The following is a 14,189-nucleotide window of genomic DNA, read 5'->3' as shown; positions in this document are numbered from 1 at the left end:
GTCACCATTTCCTCTTCCTGGACACACAGCCAGAGGACATTCCCTCAATTTCTTTGCACCTCATCAAGGCTGCGTGGCTAGTTCTTGCCACAGGAAGGTGGGTGGGGGTGATGTGCCTCTGCAGGCTGAAGCATTAAGGCATGCGTGTGCTTCAACAAAGGCTGCCCTTTCCCTTTCCAAGGTGACCGTGGAGACCACAAGATGGAAAGACTCTGAGTATCCAAGTTACACATAAAGACCATCTACCAAGCTGGGCAAGGTGGCTCACAGCTGTAATCCCAGCTACTCAGGGGGTTGGAGACAGGAGGATGGAGGTTTGAGGCCAGCCTGGGGTATGTGTGAGGTAGTTAGCAAGAACCTGTCTCAAAAGCAGGCTGGGTATTGGAGCACATGCCTGTGGTCACAGCTATTCAGGAAGTCATGATAGGAGGACTGAGGGCTAAGGCTGGCAAAAAGCATGGGACCCTCTTTGAAATGTAAATTAAAAGCAAGAGGACTGGGGGAGTGACTCAAGTAGTAGAGTGCTTGCCTAGCAAGTATAGTTCTGAGTTTAATCCCCAATATAGGGGAGGAGGGAGGCCATCTACAAAATATTTGAGTGGCTGCAACAAAAGTGAGAAAAAAGTTTTTATTTATTATATATATTTTTAGGATTCATTAATAGTAGAAAGGGGTCTCATAAAAATTCCATATATGAATACAGTGTGTTTTCAGCAGGTTCATCCCCTCTATTATATTCCCTTAACCTCCTCCCTCCCTTTAAAAAACAATATTTGGTGGGTTACTTCATACAGTCTCCACACATACGTGTAACATACTTTGATCCTATTCGCCCCCCATCACCTCTCCATTTCACCTGCCTTTCTCCTTGAATCCCTTCCACAGTGTCCGTTTTGCACTCAAGTCCCATTATTATTGTTATTTTTATCATTTTGAACCTAGACTTTGCATATGAATGAGAACATGCCATATTTGTCTTTCTGAGCTTGGTTATCTTACACAACATGAAGTTCTCTAGTTCCATCCCTTTTCCTGCAAACAGCATAATTTCATTCTTCTCTGTGCTGAGAAATACTCCATTGTGTATATATGCCCATTTTCTTTATCCATTCATCAGCTGTTGGGCACCTAGGCTGATTCTACCACTTGGCTATTGTGAGTAATGCAATAAACGTGGGTGTATGTAGGTTTCCCTCTTGTGTGCTGATTTATTCTCCTTTGGATATATGCCAAAGTGTAGAGCAGAGTCATAGCTTTTTGGTGAACCTCCATACTGATTGCCATAGTGGCCGAACTAATTTACATTTCATTTCCACCAACATGTATGAGGGTCCCTATTGGCCCTCCACCCCTCGAATCCATGCCAGTATTTGTTTTTGCTTGTGTTCTTGATGATATAGCCATTCTGGCTGTGGTGAGATGGAATCTCAGTGTAGTTTTGATTTGCATATCCTTTATGGCAAAGGATGGTAAACATTTCTTCATGTGTTTATTGGCCATTTGTACTTCTTCTTCTAAGAACGGTTTAATTCATTTGCCCATTTATTAATTGGATTTTTCGTTCTTTTGATGTTTATTTTTTTTAAGCTCTTTGTGTATTCTGGATATTAATCCAATGAATAGCTGGCAAAGATTTTTTTCCAATCCTGTGAATTGTCTCTTGATTCTGGTAATTGTTTCCTTTGATGTGCAGAAGCTTTTTAATATGATGTAATCCTATTTGTGAGTTCTTGCTCTCATTCTCTGGGTGATTGGATTCCATTTAGAATATACTTACCTACACCCATAACTTCGTGAGTTTTCCCATAGTAGTTTCAAAGTTTCAGGTCTTACATATTTTGTACAGGGTGAGAGGTAGGTGTCTGGTTTCACTCTTCTGCAGGTGGATGACCAGTTTTCTCAACACCATTTGTTGAAGAGACTGTCTTTTCTCCAATGTATGTTTTGGGCTCCTTTGTCAAAAAATCAAATGGCTGTAACTGTGTGCACTTATTTCTGGGTCTTCTATTCTGTTCCATTGGTCTTTGTAGCAAGCTATTTTTGTTACTATGGCGCTACAGTATAATTTGAAGTCCAGTATTTGATACCTCCAGCATTGCTCTTTTTGCTCAGGATTGCTTTAGCTATGTGGGATCTTTTGTGCTTCCATATGAATTTTAGGATTAACTTTTCTATTTCGGTGAAAAATGACATTAGATTTTTTATGAGGCTGTCATTGAATCTGTAGATTGCTTTCAGAAATATAACTATTTTTTCTGGCAGAGTGGCTCAGGTGGTAGAGCACCTACCTAGCAAGCATGAGGCCCTGAGTTCAACCCCAGTGCTGCAAAAAAAAAAAAAAAAAAAAAAAAAAAGAAGAGAAATATAACCATTTTCACAACTTTTTTTGGCCATACCTGGGTTTGAACTCAGGGCCTCACACTTGCTAGGCAGATGCTCTACCACTTGAGACACTCCGCCAACTCTATTTTGTGTTTGGTATTTTCGAGATAGGGTCTCATGAACTATTTGTTGGGGGCTGGCTTGGAACCATGATCCTCCTGATCTCTGCCTCCTGAGTAGCTAGGATTACAGGAGTGAGCCTCCAGTGCCTGGCTGTCCATTTTCAAAATTTTAATTTTGCCAATTCATGTGCACAGGAGGTCTTAAAAATATGGAACGCTTCATGTCATCCTTGTGCAGGGGGCTATGCTATTCTCTGTATTGTTCCAATTTTAGTATATGTGCTGCTGAAGAGAGCACGAGAAATAGCTTTTTATTGTGTTAAGTTATTGATTGAGAGCTATTTGTTGGAGAAGTTAAATTTACCACTGACCTCCACATTTTCTAAATCCAGTAGTCAAAATTCTCAGTTATTTTCACTTATGACAAAACAGAAGTATTTGGCAATGTTGATCAGTGCTTCCTTCCTTCTTGAGAAATTTTCACATATTCTCCAGGCCCTTTAGATTTTTTTTAAAAAATTCATTAACTCATTTTAATATTCTTTGCTAATTCTCCCTTGTGTAAGATTGCTCTAGGGCTCAGTCCTTGGATCTCTTCTCCATTGGTCCTTATTCCTATATTAATAGCAACCCATCTCTTCCCTCCCAACACCTTTTTTAAAAAATTGTTTTATTATTCATATGTGCATACAAAGCTTGGGTCATTTCTCCCCCCTACCCCCACCCCCTCCCTTACCACCCACTCCACCTCCTCCCTTTCCCCCTTACCCCCTCAATACCCAGCAGAAACTATTTTGCCCTTATCTCTAATTTTGTTGAAGAGAGAGTATAAGCAATAATAGGAAGGAACAAGGGTTTTTGCTAGTTGAGATAAGGATAGCTATACAGGGAGTTGACTCACATTAATTTCCTGTGCGTCCCAACACCTTTTCAAGTTCTTATTGCTAGCCTGGACTCAGGACTTGCTCATCTCATTGCCAATAGACATCTTCTCTTGGGGTCTAACAGACACCTCAGATTTACTATATTCAAAACCACCCTCCTGGGGCCTGTAAATCTGCTTCACCCATAATCTTCCTCTTCTTAGTAAAGATAGTTCCTTCTAGTTGCTTAGGCCAAAAACTGTTGACTCTGTCTCTCATTTCCCATATCCTGTCATGAATGGCCAACCTGTAGGTTGGCCCTTTAAAACGTTCAGACCCTCATCACATCCTCACATGGTCACCAACATGTTCTAAGCCACCACCCTCATCTCCGGCTTGGACTGTTGCACTTTCCTTTCTAAGGTCTGTCTCTCTGCTCAATGCTTTCCTGCCCACCCTCTGTTCTCAATAGAACAGCTGGGGTGATCCTCATAAAACTCTCTTGCTATCAACCCAACCCCAGTGCTTTCCCATATCACTCAGCATTAGAACCAAAGCCCTGAAGGGCCAGGCTTGGTCAGGCTCCCCTTACCTGTCTGACTTCATTTCCCCAGACCCTCCTGGCCTCAGGCTACTCCTGTGTCACTGTCTGCTTTCTCAGCCCATGGTTCCCTTCTTTCAGACCTCTGGCCAGATTCACTTTATTTATTTATTTATTTACTTGTTTGTTTTCCCATAAAACTTGTTTATTCCTGTTCACTTATAAATTTCAATAGATTGAAATGAGTTGGTTCAAGCATGGAAAAGTTGGTTAAGAGGGAAAAGTAAAGTTATGAGTAAGCATTAAATCTGTTCCTGTAATGCAAAGTATGGATTCCAGATGTACTTATAGCTATGGAAATGTCCTTCTCAGATTCACTTTAACAGTGCAGCCTGCCCTGTTATAAACTCTACCCACCATACGTACACAACCTATGTATTGACTGATTTGTTCCTGGTTTGTCTATTCCCACTAGCATGTAAGGAGGGCAGGGACTTTGTCTCTTTATTCTGTGTCCCTAGAATGTAGAACAGTGTTAGGGACACAGTAGGTGCTCAATGGACATTTCTGAAATGAATGAACAGACAGCCAAATGGGCCAGTGCAGCTTCATGGGCGTGGCTGAGTTTCACCAGTTGGCTTTCTCACTGTGCTTCATTTCTGGTGATTCCAGAGTCCTTTCTTACTCTCCCAGTGAACTTTAGCTCAACTTGTCTTCAAAGTCTTGTGCGTACCCTATTTGGACCATTCTAGGTGACTTGTCTACTTTCTCAAGAGCTGGCCTTGCTGACACTTGGCAACATGGTACTTGAGGCTACAGCACAGATTCTTGTTTGCATGGCCCCAGTGGCTCCATTTTCCACCTCAGGGAGGGCTAATGGTCCTCACCCCTGAGGTCTCATGAGGACCCTAAAGGGTAGAATGGGGTTCTACTTTTCCAGAAGTGCAGAAAAGAAGTCCTGCAAGCATCGGAAGCCAGGACGGAGGCGTGAAGGCCCGTTCAGTCCCAGGGGTCTCTAGGAGCCATGAGTGAGCCCTGCAGGCTACCCAGGAGGTGGTGCTATGTGTGTCCCTGCTCTCTGACACTGTCTCTGGGGAAGGTTTTTGGAACCAGAAAACACACAGGCATGGTTGATGAAGAGCCTGTTTATTCCTAGTACACTGGACACTTTGTTCAGGAATCATTCATCCATTTGAAAAATATTGGCCTTGTCATGGTGCCAAGGTCATTGCCTGCTGGGGTTATCAGTAGTGTGTGTGTGCCAGCTGTGACAAGGGCATTTTAATAGGTGTATCACTTCCCTGCTGAAGTGACTTACAGAGCATGGTGTTCAATGCTCTCCCTGCACGCATTTGCAATATTCTGTTTTTGTTGGGATTTGAAGAGAAAAAAAGAAAGAAATGAATGAATGGGTTAGGTGCAATGATCCACTTTAGAAAAGAGTTTCTAGTGGCACTGACTCACCTCAAAGTTCTCCATACCCACTCCATACCCACAATGTACCACCTCTGCCAAGTATTGGCACCTTGTAAAAATGTTGCTACCCATTTTCTCCACTGATGCTCAACTCAGCTCTGTAAGGAAGGTCACACGGCCCCATTTTAGGTGAGAAAACTCAGGAAATGAAATGACTTGTGTCAAACAGGTCAAAGAACAAACTTTAGGAACCAAATCTCTTAATATCTAAGATTGACTGTGTCCATGGAGTCAAGGAGAGTAGAGGGGGAGGATCTAACTAGGTTTGGTCAGAGACCTGAGAAGTGAATGTCTGTGAAGAAGCAATTTTATTAGCAATAGCCTGTCATGTCAGCTGACACAGGTGATAAGCAGTTTATCTCCCTGACACCTTGTGGAAATGCAACCTATGAAGTGGATAATGGTAATCCACTCAGGTATGGCAGGGCTGGGAGAGGCCAGCAGCCCAGGGCCCTGTGGGGAAATCTCCACCTCCTGCTACAGGAGACCAGTGTTCTAGTGCAGTATACAGGTTTATTGTGTGACTCTGAGCAGAGAAGCTCTGCAGCAGATAGAGAGATTTGGTCACACCGGGTCCCTTCCCTTTGAGGGAAGTGTATATGGCCAAGTTTTATGTCCATGTATCAAAGCAGGCCAATCAAGTTTGTGAATGCCACAGACTGGCAGAACTGTAGAGTTGAATAATGCCGAGTGACAGATGAGGTATCTAGAAGATCTTGAGGCTGCCTGGAACATTTAGATGAGACCTTGAAGGTAAATGGAAGAACTGCTTCGGTTTAACAATAATTGCACTCATGGCAATGTTTGTTCTTGATCCATATCTTGCTTACTCCCAGAAAGGATTTGGGAAAATTAAATACACATGTTTCAACTGGAGAAGATTTAGTTTTAATTGACTGGAGGCTCAATGTGATTAAGGTGGACAAAGAAGTTAGTGCACCCATGGGCTCTCCCAACAGGTGGTTAGGCTATGTAGAATCGGGGCTTGCATGCACAGCCAGGTGAGCACAGGGCTCTGCAGAAATGCTCTGAGTAAGCTCATTGACAAATTGGAGCTTGGTTGGAAATCACAGTCTTTACCAGGAGTTCTGTGGCCTGTAGCGGCAAATACTCATGGGGTGACGTGATGGTGGTTTTCATATAACTGAGTCTGTGGGCCAGCTGCAGGGCCAGAGCTAGGCCAGTGAGTGGAAGTCAGAGGGTTGCAGAATTTAGTTGTAAAAATGGGACCAGGAGGACTTGAAGGCACCAGATGTGCTGGGAAGCCTGGCCTGCTAGAGAGGCTGGCTGGACCAGGGTGCCCTGAGCCCTATGGACTGGGTGTGACATGGGGCCAGCATTGAGGCTGCCATTTTTTGGCATGTGCTTTCAATCAAACCAAAGTCTCCCTCTCTGTTCAAAGAGCTAAGAGGGAGCTTGACATAGGTGTGGGTGTCTGGTGCCTCCTGTCCCACCTTGATTAACTGTGATTTTCCCATGATATCACTGCTACCAAGCTCACCTGGGTGCTCTTGGAATTCAAGACTCTTTGGCATTAAAGACATACTCAGGTGGTTTTAAGATCAACACGAGTGTCATGAGCAGAGGTTATAATACAGGATTGTGAAGTGTCTGAGATGCACTGTTCTGCTGTCCTTCTAGAAAAGAGGTTAGAGTGGACCAATGGATTGTGTTAGTAACTAATCTCACAGGGCTTCCAAAGGCTCCTTTTGAGATTTCTAAAATGATGGACGTACTTCTAGGGTTGATACTTATTATTGTTTTGCATCGAGAGCTAATGCCTTATTCTTGCTGTTACAGATTGTTTATAACCCCCAAATTTCTTATGCTGAAATCCTAACTCCTGACATGATAGCATTGGGAGGTGAAGCCTTTGGGAAGTGATTGGTCCCAAGGGGGAGTCCTCAGGAATGGTATTAGAGCCCTTGTCAAAGACCCTAGAGACTTCCTTTGCCCTTTTCACAATGTGAAGGCACAGTGACAACAGGGCTCTCCATCTATAGGTCAGGAAGCAGGCCCTCATCAGACACTGACTCAGTAGGGGCCTTGATCCTGAACTTCCAGACTCCAGAACTGAAAGAAACAAATGTTTGTTGTTTAAGCCACAACATTTGTTGTTATAGCTGCCCAAGTGGATTACTTTCGTAAAATCCTAAAAAGTCATTCTGAAATTCAAAGTCTTTTATAAATTTTAAGAATATGGTGTATCAACTCATAATTGCATTTGGCTATAAGTTACAGAGACCTGAAAAATAAAGATGTAAACAAACTGGGGCTAAATTTTTCACATAAAATAGCAGTCCTGAGGGTGGGTACCAAGGCTTTATAACACCATGAGGGCCCCAGGTTCCTTCCATCTTTTTGTCTGTTATTCAAAACATGTAGTTTCCACCCTCCTGGTCATCAAATGAGTGCTGGAAGGCAGAACGGCCAAGAGCAAAATGTACCGGCTAGCTCCTAGGTCTTCCCTTTTTAAGGAGATTTTCTGTGAGTCGCCCAACAGCTTCCACTGATCTCGTTGGCTAGATTTAGTCCCACAACCACCCGACAAGAGAGACTGAACTATGCCAACAGCGAGCAAGCTTCATTACTAAGGGGCTGGAGGGGTGGTTCAAGTGGTAACAGTGCCTGCCTAAAAAATGGGAGGCCCTGAGTTCAAACCCACGAAGCCAAAAAACAAAGGATTACTGCCCTGGCAAAATTAGAGTCTAGTCAACTAAGGACAGTAGAGTGGAGGTATCTAGCTATCTAGCAGTAGACTGTGCTATATGTGTTTCTGTAAGAAACATTTTACTGGTTTAATATTTTAAAATAAAAACCAATTAGAATTTCAGATCAACTTTTCATTAAGAATCCAGAACTGCAGGCATGGCTCAAGTGGTAGTGCCCAAGGCCCTGAGTTAACACACCCTCCCCCAAAAGAAACCACATCACACTGTAAAGTCTAATAGGATTTTCAAAGCTGACCACGACTGCTTCAAACTAAAGCTACACATCAATTCTTTTTCTTTTCTTTCTTTCTTTCTTTTTTTTTAAGTGCTGGGATGGAACCCAGGGCCTTGAGCGTACCAGGCAAGTGCTCTGCCACTGAGTTACACCCCCACCCACAATGAATCCATCATCCCACCCAAACCAACTGCTTCTAATTTGCCAGTGTCCCTGGGTCTAAAGCCATAGTGTATTCTTCTTATCCTCATCCTTCATGTTCAACCAGTCACACGCTTTATCTGCCTTTTATCTAAAATGACCCTAAAATTTGTTTCTTTCCACCCCAAACCATCAATTCAGTGGAACATTCGTTGAGTCAGGCACTGTGCTAGGCTCTGTGTGTACAAAGATCATTAAGGCATTTGGCCTCAGGAGTTTCGCACCCATGCCGGGAGGCACAACTGTTATCCTGATTCCGTTTCCAGACCTATCCCTCCTTTTCCTCTTTCTGCAGGACCTTTGCTTAAACACTGTTTCTTCCTGCAGGGTGCAGCTCAAACCTATGCTTTTCAGCAGCCTCTGCACCCTATACTCATTGTGGTTGTGTGGTCTTTTTTTTTTTTTTGTGGTTGTGTAATCTTTTTTTTTTTTATTCATATGTGCATATAAGGCTTGGGTCATTTCTTGCCCTCCCCCGCCCTCACCCCCTCCCTTACCACCCACTCCGCCCCCTCCCTCTCAATACCCGGCAGAAACTATTTTGCCCTTATTTCTAATTTTGTTGTAGAGAGAGTATAAGCAATAATAGGAAGGAACAAGTGTTCCTGGTTGAGATAAGCATAGCTATACAGGGAGTTGACTCACATTAATTTCCTGTGCATGTGTGTTACCTTCTAGGTTAATTCTTTTTGATCTAACCTTTTCTCTAGTTCCTGCTCCCCTTTTCCTATTGGCCTCAGTTGCTTTTAAGGTATCTGCTTTAGTTTCTCTGCGTTGAGGGCAACAAACACTAACTAATTTTTTAGGTGTCTTACCTATCCTCATATCTCCCTTGTGTGCTCTCGCTTTTATCATGTGCTCCTAGTCCAATCCCCTTGTTGTGTTTGCCCTTGATCTAATGTCCACATATGAGAGAGAACATACGATTTTTGGTCTTTTGGGCCAGGCTAACCTCACTCAGAATGATGTTCTCCAATTCCATCCATTTACCAGCAAATGATAACATTTTGTTCTTCATGATTGCATAAAACTCCATTGTGTATAGATATGTGGTTGTGTAATCTTAACTCCTCCTGGCCCTGTGGGAGAAGGGGAGATTCTAGTAAGATCTCTGTCCAGCCACTGTGACCTTAGACAAAATCTCTGGCCCCCAGTGGTGTGTGGGCAATGGTGCTGGTGGAATGAGGAAACTTGAGTGGGTTTATGGGAATGAGAAGCAGTAAGAAAATTTAAGAGCCTCCCATCATAAGAAGGTCCTTGACTATCTCTGATCAATTTGAGAGGCTTCAATGATTCTTGAGAGGATTTGGACAAAGAACTTCAGAGAAACTTCCGTGCTTTTGTTCCACAGGCTGAAAACTCTTAACAAGCATAATACACAAACAACACTTGGGGCAGAGCAAGAGTTTTACAATGATCTGCCTGGGGCCCATAGCACAATTCATTATCTCTTCAGAGCTTAGACTATCACTTTCAAAATATTTCGTTTAACCTTCACCATCATTGAAATTTTTTAAAAAACAAACAACAAAAAAACCAACCCTACATTTTAAGATTTCTCTAGATGCATCACAAGCAACCTCAACAACGACTTAAAAAGATGCAGTATCTAGACCTGTCACCCAAGCTCTCTATTACAGAGCTCTTTTTAGAGACATTGCCTAGAAAGAGGGAAGGTGGGCATTGGTAACTCCATTTGTAGCTGAGAAAATGGTGACTCAGTGGTGAAGTGACTTTTCCAGAATCACAGCAGTAAATGGCTATGCCTGATCCATCTACCCTCGTCCTGTTGAGGAGATAATGAGAGTAAAGGAAATGGTAATAGTGAAGGTTAAGTCCCCTGTTTAACCCTATCCCAGCCCTTGCCAAGATATCAGGGTAACAGGAGGAAGAGCCTATGTGGCTAGGGACATGCTGGAGAAGGAAGAGCTGTGTGAGAATTCTGTAGGCTGGGTATAGAGCACACAGAAGTATGTTGGGAGTCCGAGTCACAGTCCTACAAGCAGCATCATGTAGGACAGAGGAGGAAGATTATGATCTCCAGATACCCTTTAGCTGGTATGGATTTAGACACTGTATCTGGACAGGGACATGGACATTTGGTTTTTAGTTGTCCAAGATCCATTTGCTGGCAACTGTAGCCCAACTTCCTGCTTGGGAATTGCCACCAATACCATTCTCAGCCCATGGATTTCTAGAAGAGCTGAATCTATAACTGGCTCAGGAACCAAGAACCCGATGTAGGCTTAAGGTAATGAATACATCCATTAGATGACCCGATTAAAAGACCCAGTAGGATTTTCCCTAGGTATTCCAGAACAAAGATGCTCATTTTCTGCTGGCTGTGGATCTGGAAGGGTGTAGTTGGGGAGCCTGTTTGAGAATGGCTTAAACAAACAGTAAGTAGAGCAGAGAGATGGAGATAAGTTGGCTCCTAATAAACTTCATTTGAAATCTTACGTACAATGATCTTCCTCCTAAATATTTCAGTTATGTGAGCCAATGATTTTTTGCTTATTTGTTTAAGCCAATTTGGATCATGCCTTCTCCCAATTGCAGAAAAATGAGTACTGTTTCACAAAATAAGATTTTTAAGTTTATGTAAACAGTCTGCAGAGTTAGTTTGTCACATAGATTTATTATCATGGAACTCCTTTTCTTATATGGGATTATGTTAGAAAAGCTTGCCAAAGGCATTTGCTTCTGACTCTAATGGAGTGATTGGTATCAGCCTATCTCTCCCTCAAGAACAACCTTAAAAGATACATTTGAGAACACAGCTGTTTGACAGTATGTCAAGGCAGCCAGGGTTGGAGGGGACAGGATCTCTTAGAGAAAGAAATACAATTCTAGTTGAAAGCCCAGATTTTTGTAGAAAGTGACAAGCTAATTTTAAATTTTATATGGAGAGGCAAAAGTCCAAGAAATAGCAAAGACTATCTTGGAGAATAAAAATTAATACTATCAAATACCAAGACTTAGAATGGTATTGCCTCAAGTATAAGCAAATAGGCCAATAGAACAAAATAAAGAATCCAGGCACAGAAATAGGGAAATCAAGTTTTCAACAAAGATGCCAACACAATGCAATAAAGAAACAATGGGCTTTTAGATAAATAACATGCTGAATCAATTGGATATACACTTGAGAAAAAGATGAACCTTGACCCCTACCTCACACCATACACAGAATTCAACTTTAGATAGATTATAGACAGAAATGTGAAAAATAAACAATAAGGTTTCTAAAAGAACACTAAAAATATGTCCACAGCTTGGTTATAAACATTCATTTCTTAAGCAGGCCAGAAAACATGCTAATTATCTTAGAAAATTATTGCAAATTTCCATTCAAAGTACTGAGAAATCAGCCAATTGACTGAACTGAACTTGTTTAAAAATAATAATAATAATTACAAGAAACCACCAAATAAATGTAAATGTGAATGCAAATGCAAGCCATGGAGTGGGAGTATATATTTGTATCTAAACTACATAAAGACTTCCCGTAAGTCTGTAAGAACACTGGAGACTGCTCAGTTTTAAATGGGATCCGAAGACTTAACGTGCTCTTCACAAACGAAGATTTCCAAATAGCAGGCAAGGATACAAAAAGGTGTCTAGCATCACTAGTGTCAGGGAAATGCAAATTAATACCACGATGAGATAATGAACTATATGTGCAGATAGAAAGACTAATAGCAGATAGTTGGATTGAAGAGGTTTTGGACTTCTCAAAGGCTCACTCACTACTGGTGGGATATAAATGGACACACAAATTTGGAAACCTGCTTGGGGGCATCTGCCAAAACTCAGTATTCCCTAGGATAGACAACAGCACTCCTGGGTAGAAATCCAAAGTTAATATTTCCCTTTCAGTTCCTGTGCATCCTCTATAGCTTTTGCTTCCTGAATTTGTTGCTATAGAGCTTAGTGAATATCCATTTATAACTGCTAGAACTTCATTATGATTTATGCCTTTTTCATCCTAAAACATCATCTTGCTTAATGCTTCTTGCCTTTAAGTTCAGTCTTCTTTGATTTGGGGAATGCAAAATCCATCCCCACTCCTACCCCCTTTTTTGGTTATTTACCTTTACTTTATATATTTTTGCCAATCTAGGTCTGCAGTAGGCCCTGTCTACCTGACCATCACCTACTCAGCTCCTTGACCTCTGGGGGCTCATTTCTCACTACAACTGGTAGGGGAAGACCTTTTCTTTTATGTGTCCTGCTGTTGGGAAGGATCCCCCAGCAAGGTAGCTTACGCCACAGTTTGTCAGCTAGCTCTTCCCATTTCAGCGTGTACAGGTAGCTCAAGGATCTAAACCCAGGTGGCTTTAGGTGCTCCTTATAAGTGTGAAAACTAAATATGCTTTTTCTCCCCTTCTTCCCTCCCTCTCCCCCATCTCTCTCTCTTCCTTCCTCCCTTTCCCCCTTCCTCCCTCCCTTCCTCCCTTCCTCCCTTCCTTCCTTCTTCCCTTCCTCCCTTCCTTCCTTCTTCCCTTCTCTTCCCTTCCCTCCCCTCTCCTCTCCTCTTCTTTCTCTCTCTTTTGGTCATACTGGGGTTTTTAACTCTTGTTACGGTCTCACTACTTTTCCCAAACTGGCCTCAAACTCATGATCCTCCTGCCTACATATATTATGAGTATGGGTGTGATTGTATGTGGGGTGTGTGTGGGTGTGTGTGTATATACACATGAGCAAGAGTGGGGGGAGGGAGTAAGGGGGGAGGGAGAGAGAGAGACAGAGAGACAGAGAGAGAATAATTGGATGAGAGCCCAGTGGTAAGCAATGAGAATGTGTGGTGGGTTTAAAACATGTCTGCAAATTCTTTGTTGCTTCTTCTATTAAGAGCTAGGGTACATGCTCTCTCCTCTTGAATCTGGGCATAGTGATTTGCTGGCCAACTTTAGTGACTGACTAGCCAATAGAATAGGGCAAAAATTATACTCAGTGTCTCCTGATGTTAGATTATAAATGACAATGTGGCTTCCACTTAGTTCTCTGTGGTACTTGCCTTTGGACCCCATAATGCTACATAAGAAGTCCCAGGTTGCCAGGTCTTGAGAAGTCACAGCCACAGTGAGGTTCCAGGTGAAGGTTTTCTTGCTAATAGGCCCATTTGAAGTCCCACGCAACACTTGCCATCAACCACCAGACACTTAAGTAAAGGTGCCTCCAGTGACTGAGTTGCCCCCAATCTCCAAGTCTTGCCAACTGAGACTCTAAAGCTTATGAAGCCAGGAAAAGCTCTTCTCATACATCCTTTGCCAAACTCCCTCAGGACTGTGAATGTAAAACAATGATTTCTTTTTTGCTGCTAGGTTTTGGGATAATTTGCGTTTGTAATATAGCAGTAGGTATTTGGATTGGTAGTCAGGATGCCCTTACATGAAGAAACAGTTGCTTGTGTTATATGTTTCAAATACAGGTCACTGAGTGTCCTGTTTTTAACTCTGAGTAAATAGCTGATAATGTCAATTTTAATGAATTTTGAAAAGCTACTAAATACAGTATCTTCCAAGCTCTCCACCCATGTTAACTATATGTGCGTTGCTATTGTGTGGTTTATATCATTGGTTACTCACTAGTCAGAAGTAGGAGCGTCTGCATAACACGTTTGTTCTCAACTTGCCAGGAGGTATTCACTGTGGTTAAGTAGGAGGCCTGTGGGGAGGGAGGCTGACCCTGGTTTCCCTGCAGGGAGAACAGAAG

The 14,189-nt window shown here is 42.4% G+C and overlaps 1 pseudogene; it reads right to left on the bottom strand.

Annotated features, from left to right (window-relative positions):
* Positions 1-2,647: 2,647 nt before the first annotated feature.
* LOC141416261 (U6 spliceosomal RNA) lies at positions 2,648-2,742 on the bottom strand (annotated as a pseudogene).
* Between the last annotated feature and the right edge of the window lie 11,447 nt (positions 2,743-14,189).

This window comes from Castor canadensis, chromosome 1 (genome assembly GCF_047511655.1).
Source record: "Castor canadensis chromosome 1, mCasCan1.hap1v2, whole genome shotgun sequence".
Lineage (NCBI taxonomy): Eukaryota > Metazoa > Chordata > Mammalia > Rodentia > Castoridae > Castor > Castor canadensis.
The sequence above is the reverse complement of the archived record's forward strand: the minus strand, read 5'-3'. Positions and strand labels throughout refer to the sequence as shown.